We start from the raw sequence: 8,844 nt of genomic DNA, 5'->3' as shown, positions 1-8,844 counted from the left end.
GAGTTTAGAGAACTTTCAGGTGGCTGAACATGTGGAGGTGCTGGGAGGGTGGTACACCTAGAGAGCTCCTCACTCCTTTCCCCGGATCTTACCCTTTGTACTTCTTCATCTGGCTGTTCATCTGTATTCTTTACCAAATTATAAACCATTGTGTGTTTCCCTGAGTTTTGTGAGTCATTCTAGCAAATTATTGAACACAAGGAAGGGGTCATGGGAACCTCAAATTATAGACAGTCACTCAGAAGTATAGGTAATAACCTGGGACTTGTAGTTGGGGCCTGAAGTTGGAGTGACCTTACAGGACTAAGCCCTTAACATGTGGGGGTCTTGGCTAACTTCAGTTAGTGATTGGATTGGATTAGATTGGATTGGATTGGATTGAATGGAATGGAATGGAATGGAATGGAATTGAATTGAATTGAATTGAATTGAATTGAATTGAATTGAATTGAATTGAATTGAACTGAATTGAATTGAATTGTGGGACACTGTCTTAGTTCATTTGTATTGCTATAAAGGAATACCTGAGGCTGGATAGTTTATAAATAAAATAAAAGCCTTTTATTTGTGAGCCAAATAAAAGAGGTTTATTTGGCTCACAGTTCTAATGTCTGGAAAAGTTTAAGATCAGGCATCTGGTAAAAGCCTCAGGTTGCTTCTACCCATGGCAGAAGGCAAAGGACAGCCAGCACGTGCAGAGGCCACATGGTGAGAGAGGAAGAAAGAGAGAGCAAGGGAAAGTGCCAGGCTCTTTTTAAAAAGCAGCTTTCATGGGAACTACTAGAGTGAGAACTCACTCATTACCATGAGGACAGCACCAAGTCATTCAGGAAGGATCCATCCTGATGGCCCAAACACCTCTCATTAGGCACCATCCAACATTGGGGATTAAATTTCAATATGAGGTCTAGAGGGAACGAACAAACCAAACTATAGTAGACAGCGAGTTTATGTCCACTGGAGAATTGCTTAATGTGAGGGAAAATCCACACACATTTTGGTGGCCAGAAAATATTCTACATTGAGAGTATCATGCAAGAAAATAGTTTGGTTGTTTTTTTACCACTAAACATCCACCATGAGAAATAAAGGTATGGCCCAGAGCCTGCAGAGATGAGGCTCACCTTTGAACCAGAGCACCGAAGTGTGGGCCATTTATTCAACCAAACCATCTGAGTGTCAGACCTGTTTCAAGGTTAGTGCTGCGCTGAGAAGCAGTGATAAACTAGGATTCACCCTTCCTGCAGTCAGCCCGCAGCCTGGAGGGGAGAATGATGGATATGATTGCTCCAGTTCTGTGTAATACAACCCTTGAAAGAGAAATGCTCTGGGCACTGTGGCTGTATTCACGGGGACAACCCAATAGTCCATCCAGGCTAACACTATCTTATAAGACCAACAAAGAAGGCTTGGAGACACTGTGGTCACCCCCTAAGTAGGGAGACTATGCATTTGATTTGGGTTTGCCAGGGACAGTCTCAGTTTTTACCTGTTGATTTGGGTTAATTATCAATATCCCTCTCCACCTTCCCTTTCAAAAGAGACACAGTTTGAACAATAGATCACCCAATCCCTATGGCTTTCAACCACTAATCTGGGTGGCCATGTTTCAGACATTTCAAATGAAGAGAGTGCCAGCTTGGGAGTCAGGTAGGTCTAGGTTAAAATCTCAGCTCTGCCATATATATCCTGTGTGATCTTAGAAAAGATACTTCAATCTCCTGAGCCTAAAACTCCTTTTCTGTGAAACAAGCAGCCTATTCTGCATGGAGAAGGATTTTGTACATGAAGGTTGCAGAATAGATTGTAAATCCCTACTCAAATAATAGATGCACCTCCCAATATATGGCACTATCATCAGTCCAGTGGCTCACTCAGGTCAAAACCCTAACAGAGTTAAATCTTAGATTATCTTTTTTTGCTTAGTCTCCAACATTCAATCCATCTACAAGTTATGGCAACTTTATCTCCCATATTTATCCTTATGATGGCAGCACTTTGGACTCAAAGAAGAAAGGCTGCCACAAAGCATATTATGTCATCTTTTGAAAGCCACAGCCACCTCTGACCTCAATGTCTAACCAATCTGTGCAAATGCCAGGGACTGTCTGCCACCTGCAACACGATCATCTTTTCTATTCAAGTTAGGAAGAGATTCAGGGACTCTCTACTCATGTGTCCTTCCCAGACTTCCACCACTTCTTAGGACAGATAGTGTCCTTGAAAGTGCAAGCATTGAGCTCAGCTCTTACAGATCATCTCAAAACACTTCAGGGTCAATTTTTTTCTACCTTAACCGCAGATGAACATTCCAATGGGGTTATGTGTTCCTACTAATCATTACCCAGGTCTTTTTCACCTTGTCCATTTGCCCTTCAAATCAAGAGAGATTTCTCTACATCCGCTCACTCTCCGAAACCATCAAAGGACAAAGGGGAAGAAACCCAAAAAAGAGTGTTATTAGCACGGCAAAGTGGAGTAGCCCTCGGCCAGCTGTCAGGAAACCCGGTTTCCAGCCTTATTCTTCTTGGGCGGTCTGCATGGACTTAAACATATCCTTTCCCACATGAACCTCGGGTTTTCTAACTGTTAAGGTAAGTAGAGCAGGATTCAATCCTCTCTAATGATTTTTTTTTTTTTTTTGAGATGGAACCTCGCTCTGTTGCCCAGGCTGGAGTGCAGTGGCTCGATCTCGGCTCACTGCAACCTCCACCTCCTGGGTTCACGCCATTCTCCTGCCTCAGCCTCCCGAGTAGCTGGGACTACAGGTGCCTGTCACCACACCTGGCTACTTTTTTGTATTTTTTAGTAGAGACGGGGTTTCACCGTGTTAGCCAGGATGGTCTCGATCTCCTGACCTCATGATCCGCCTGCCTCGGCCTTCCAAAGTGCTGGGACTACAGGCTTGAGCCACTGTGCCCAGCCTCTAATGATCTCCTGGCTCTGTTTCATCGTTAATGACTGTGGTGAATTGGAGAACAGTTAGAAGAACTTCTGATTTCCCCTAAGAAGGTGTGTCTGGCTGTTTCTCCTGCTTTCATCTAAACTCTCATTTCATCATGCTGTATTGTTGCTTTCTTTCTACTTGTGTAATGGGTATGGATTCAACTTCAAACTGAGGCAGGCAAAAATAGGGCTTTATTTTTCTATGACCAAACTTAGCTTCTATCTTTGAGCCCCTATGTCCTCTGGATAGTAGGAAACATAATTTTGCCAGTTCAGGGTAAGCTCAGTCACTGTTGAATTTTCACCATCTCATTTGTATCCATTTACATTTCTCACTCTCCTTTTTCTCTTTCCCTTCTCCTAAGGAAGATCTAAACGTGGAGGCCTTACATGCCACCCTGGCATCCAGGAAGACGTACCGGTCTCCAGCTTTGTGGAGGCTTCTACTGACATGTGGAGCACTCACCTGTACTTGATTTATTGGTTTTATTTATTCTTGATACACTTGCTCCTCAGGAGTCCACATTGACATCCACAACCCCCTCGGTTTTCCCAGGACAGAGGCACACCAGGCTCTCTGCATCTCCCTTTCCCTGGCCACAAGCCATCTCTCAAGTGTCTGGCCCACCTAGAGAGATGTCCTGCAACAACTGCTGGTCTTCCATGTCCAGGTTACTGCTGAGCCTTTGCAAGGCTGTCTCCTTCCAGAGTGCCAGATGAGAGTCTAGCTGATCTTGGTTTCTGAACATGCATCTGAGGCGTCTATGGTTCTCTTTCTGGGACTCAGGCTGGGAGACCTACCTTGGGGTCCTCTTAGAAACACTCATGTGTGCCTTACTCTCTTCATTCTCCTCCTACTTCCCTGCCTCACCTCCCCTATAGGACGTTTGCCAAGTCTGGGGTGGAAGACGTGTTTTTTTCCCAATGCACGTTTATGAAACAAACCATTACAGTGGCTTTTTATGGAGTCAAATGTTTTAACTAGAAAGAAGAAGAGGAAGAAGAAGAAGAAAAGAGAGTAAGAGAAGGAGGAGGAGGAGGAAGCATTTTATGTCTCAAATTTCTAGACTCTTGCAATTATAAGCCTTAATTTTAAAGGAATTTACTCCATTATGGGTCTCAAGATTTGTTTTGGAATCTTCTACCAATAATTTTTCTTGGCTATAGATGGTCTCCTCCTGAGTGATAGGGCCATGTTCTCTGGATAGTGAAACTGAATGAGTACAAGGAGGTGGAGGAGCATGAGACGGGGGAAGGTAGTTCTGGCTACTGTCTCAGGATATTATTGTGCCACCATAATTGCCTGCCTTGCCCGTGGCCCCTGAGCCCCTTACAGACAAACGTGTGATCATGATTGTCTACTCTGAACCTCTAGGCCTGGCCCAAAGGCTCGGAGTGTGCAGAATAATTTTCTTATAACATCTCAGACATAGAATGTCCTGTCTCTTCTTCACATTTTCTTTGACCTGAGAACTTGTCATTACATTTTAGTTTCTCCAAGGATCAAAGGAAAGAATAGGGAAGTAATCATTTTCCTTTCTTTTCAGAGTAACATGACAAAAAAGTTGCATCTGCCTTTGTCTGGTCATAGACTATACTGGTCAGCATCTTTACGCGCCCTCTGTGGATGCCCTCTCTGAAAGATTAGCAAGGAAATGCCATTTGTGAGAAATGTTCTGCATCCAGAATACACAGTGAATTGTCTGTGCAGAGGATAAATACTAGAGGAGATTTAGACTGATGAGCACTTAAAAAAAAAAGAATGGTATTCTCAGGGGTAATACAGAGAATGGGGCACCCAGGGAGGTATAGCCAGAGAGATCTAGCAATAAGCATGAACCGAGGCAATGTGAAAGAGAATGGGCACTGGGAGTGTGGTCCTAAATCTACCCCCACCTGAAAATAATTGTGTCATCTTAACCTTTTGGGTTAGCATGGATCCTCGTGCTAAAAGCCAAGGCCTTTCCCCCTAGGATCTAGAACCTAGGCTGACTAACATCAAAATTGCGATTTCTTTTTTTACCCCTTCTGTTTCAGCACTTTCTCCCATGAAGGCAAATAGAGGTCTCATCCTTTCCGCACCAGAATCCCCAGTTCCTTGGTGTTCCTCCTGTTCTCCACTCCTGACCTTTCTCCCCTGTTCCTCCAGCCAGTCTAGTGCCTCTGACCACTTCTCTTTCAACCCATCAATGTGCTAAAGTCTTTCTCAGTCCAAAAGCACTCTCCCATGACCCTGCCTGGCCTCCTAAGCTACTGCGCTGTCTTGTCCTTCTAGCCAAGCTGGGGATAGTAGGCTACAATGACACTCTCATCACTGCCTCTGCTCTGATTGCTTTAGCCACTGCAGTTCTGGCTCCTGGCTTCTGGGTCCAGAGACCATGAGCCCTACAGGGAAAATAATGTCTCTCCTGTTCTCTCTGTCCTCCAGCACAAAGTCTGGCAAGAAATGTTTGATAGATCCACAGGTGCCTGAGCAGGTGCATGGGTGACCGTCTGGCTGGTTGAGCTACTGGGAGATCCATTCAAGGTAAATCTCTCAGATGGATTTATTAATATTTTAAACTTAGAAGAGGGAAAAAGCAAGTTATATCAAACTGTCTTTTTATTAAAAAGCTGAATAGCTAAGTGGCATCTGTCACGCAGTATAACAAGGACAAAGGTCTTAAGACAGGATGGGACTGTTTCCTTGCTTCAGGCAGACATATTGCTCTGAGAGATAATTTGGGATCTGGGAGAAGAGCTAGAATGAGGCAGTGTCTCTGAGAATCAGAGCACCATCAGCAGCCAGAAACTGGTGATGAGGAAGAAGGTGGTGGATTCGAGGCATCACGTGTCCTCTCTGCTGGTGTCCTTTGCTTCAGCCCATCCAAGGTGATAGAGAGCTCTGTCCCCTTTGCTGATGTGACACAGGGCTGGGAAAAGCAGGAGAGAGGAAGGATCAGTGGACTCAGGGAGGAGGGCACACACTGCACACATCTGCAACAGCATCTACAGTGTGATGTCGCACAGGTGACTCTCTCTCTCTGAGCCTCCCTTGTGTCCAGAGAGAAACACAGAAAACAATCCCCATTGCACAGGGCTGCGGGGAAGGTAAGGTGAGATCAACATCCAGAAGCCAGGCCCAGTGTCTGGTGGACATCTGCTCCCTTCCCACCTTCAGGATTCCAGCTCCCTGAGAACACGCAGCAGACAGTGATGTTTTAGACCTTGGTCCCTTGTGCCAGTCACAGGTGTGAATCCTGTTAGCTTTTCATTTGCAACGTTTGGACAACAAGAATTCCAACTCCTTTCCAGTTTGCACTGCTGTGGATGACTCGATTCTGCTATTTGCTGTAGGTAGTCTATCCCCTTTCCTCAAAGGTAGGCCCACCAGACCTGGGATGGGGCCTGCCATGTACCCCACTGTGTGCCCAGCACCTGGCATGAAATAAAATCTCCAAGTATGTTTTCAATATTCAAGGAATACCCATTGTTTGCCACTGCTTTACAGTTTATAAAATGTTTCTGCTGCACCATGCCATTTAACACTGATTGCTGATGAATGAGATGGGCCTTACAGCTTGCTGATTTGGGGCACAAACTCTGGAGTCAGGCAACCTGGGTTCAAACAGCCCTTACTAGATATATGACTTTGACCCAATTACTGTTCTAAGCCTCAGTTTCCCACTTTTAACATGAAGATCATGTTAGAATCTACTCCGTAGGTTTTGTGGCAAAAATTGCAATGATGATAGATGCGGAGAATGTGGTGTAGTGCCCTGCACGTAGCAAGCGCCCACCTAGATCACCCGGGCTTCTCACCAGCCTCATTCTACTGATGAGGCCTCTAATTTCCAGAGAGTTGAAGTCAATGGTCCAAGGTCACACAGAGAGTCAGTGTCAAAACCAAGACTGGAATCCATTTTTTTTTCACTCCAAATGAGTTGCCCATTCTGTTCTATGATTATAGCAGCTAACATGTGCTGACTGTTTCCCGAGTACAAAACTATGCTAAGCACTTCTCATGTATTAGCTCTTATAATGCCCAAGACAATCCCAAGACAGTTCTATAATTATCCCCACTGTACCGATGAGAAACCAAGACCCAGACATTAAAGTAACATGCCCAAGGCCACAGGGTTCTTCCACGGCCAAGCTGGGTGCCCACCCCAGCAGCTGGGGAGCTCCTGCCCTCCTGTTGAGCTGTCTTCCCCTCAGTGTGGGCTGGAGCCTGCCAGCCAAAGACAGCTGGTTGTTAAGTATCCAGGAATTTTTACTGCCTGCTTGTTAAATCATTGTTCGCTAGAAATTGGTCATGGTGGGAGTATAGACACCACAGCAGCTGGCACATACTGCAGATCAGGGCTTTTGTTGTTATTGTTAATCCTGAGGACGAGTTTGCCAGCCTCCTATCTTTTTAACTCTGCTGCACAACTTATACTTGGGAGATGACTTTTTCCCAGTCCGAAGTTACTCTTCATTGGGAAAACTTAGGGGAAAAAAAAGCACAGATGGTGAAGAGAGTTTTTCTCAACCTAACTGCAGTGAACTGATGATGTCATCGAAGGCTTAATTTGTCCCCTGCTCATAGATGGCTGCTGAGTTCCTGTACTAATGAGAAGTGTGCCCATCCTTGGCAAGTGACCACCTGCTTCTCAACCCAAGAAGGTATAAGCTGGTAGTCATAGCATGTAGTTAACTCACATCCAATGGGCACTCCATAGAGAAGGTGGCATATTCCTCCAGCATTTATTTGCCCCATTAACCAAGCTCCCACTCTGTGCTTCTTCATGCCAGGCACTGAGTTACACTCTGGAGGCTCAGAGATGAGTCAATAGTCAACAACGGTCTTGTCCTCAGGGATCTCACCATCTTACAGAAGAGACTGACAGAGCAGAAAACAATTTGGGGTCTCTGTAGAAAGTGTTGGAATTTCTATGCACAAGGTACAAGGGGCACACCCAGAGGGAGAGAGGACTTGTATCTGGATCAAGGAATCAAAGAAGGCATCACTTGAGTAGGGATATTTGAATATGAAAGAGCTTAAGGATGGTTTCCCAAATAATAAAAATAAAACGGCATTCCAGACAGAGAAAACACTCTGTGCAAAAGCCAGTAAGGATAGGAGAACTGTGTGTTTTTTATATCCTTACAGAAGTTTTAACTATCTGGAATTAATGATTCAAGTTGGATTAGCAAGGGTGATGAGAGGGGAGAGATGGCCAGAGGCTAAGGTACAAAGACCTGGAAGATAAGATGTATTCATTAGTTATCTATTGCTGTGTAACAAAGCATCCCAGAATTGAACGGCTCAAAACATCATATTGCTTATTATCTCTGATAGTTTCTGTATCCATAATCTGGGCATGGCTCAGTTGGGTGCTTCTGACTCAGGGTTTCCCCTGCGGTTATATTTGATGTCAGTCAGGGCTGCAGTCATCTGAATGCTTGGATTTGCTTTCAAGGGAGCTCACACACAAGGTTGGTAAATTGGTGCTGGATCTTGGCTGAATGTCTCTATTCTTCTCCACATGGGCCTCTTCATGGAGCTGCTTAGGTGTCCTCACAACATGGAGGCTTGATTTCTCCTGAGTGGGTTATTCAATGTAGAAGGAGTGGTGTGCCCACCATGATACCAGGATCATTGAGGACCATCTTGGAGGATGACTATGGCATCAAGTCAGGAGTTTATCTTGTAGCTGATGGGAGGTATTGGAATGGGAAGCAGGAGTAGATGCTCTTCTTAAGCATCAAAAGCTGCCTTGTCAAGCAGTGAGTAGACTAATGCAATTTACTCACACTTGGCATTGCATCTTGACTCCTGGAAATTCTCTTGAAATCCCCAAATAAGTTCCACCACTTGTCATTTGTGTGACCTTGGGCAAGTCATTTTCTCTCTCCTAGATTCAGCTTCCTGTT

This window comes from Rhinopithecus roxellana, chromosome 3, assembly GCF_007565055.1.
Source record: "Rhinopithecus roxellana isolate Shanxi Qingling chromosome 3, ASM756505v1, whole genome shotgun sequence".
Lineage (NCBI taxonomy): Eukaryota > Metazoa > Chordata > Mammalia > Primates > Cercopithecidae > Rhinopithecus > Rhinopithecus roxellana.
This window is presented reverse-complemented; position numbering follows the sequence as displayed.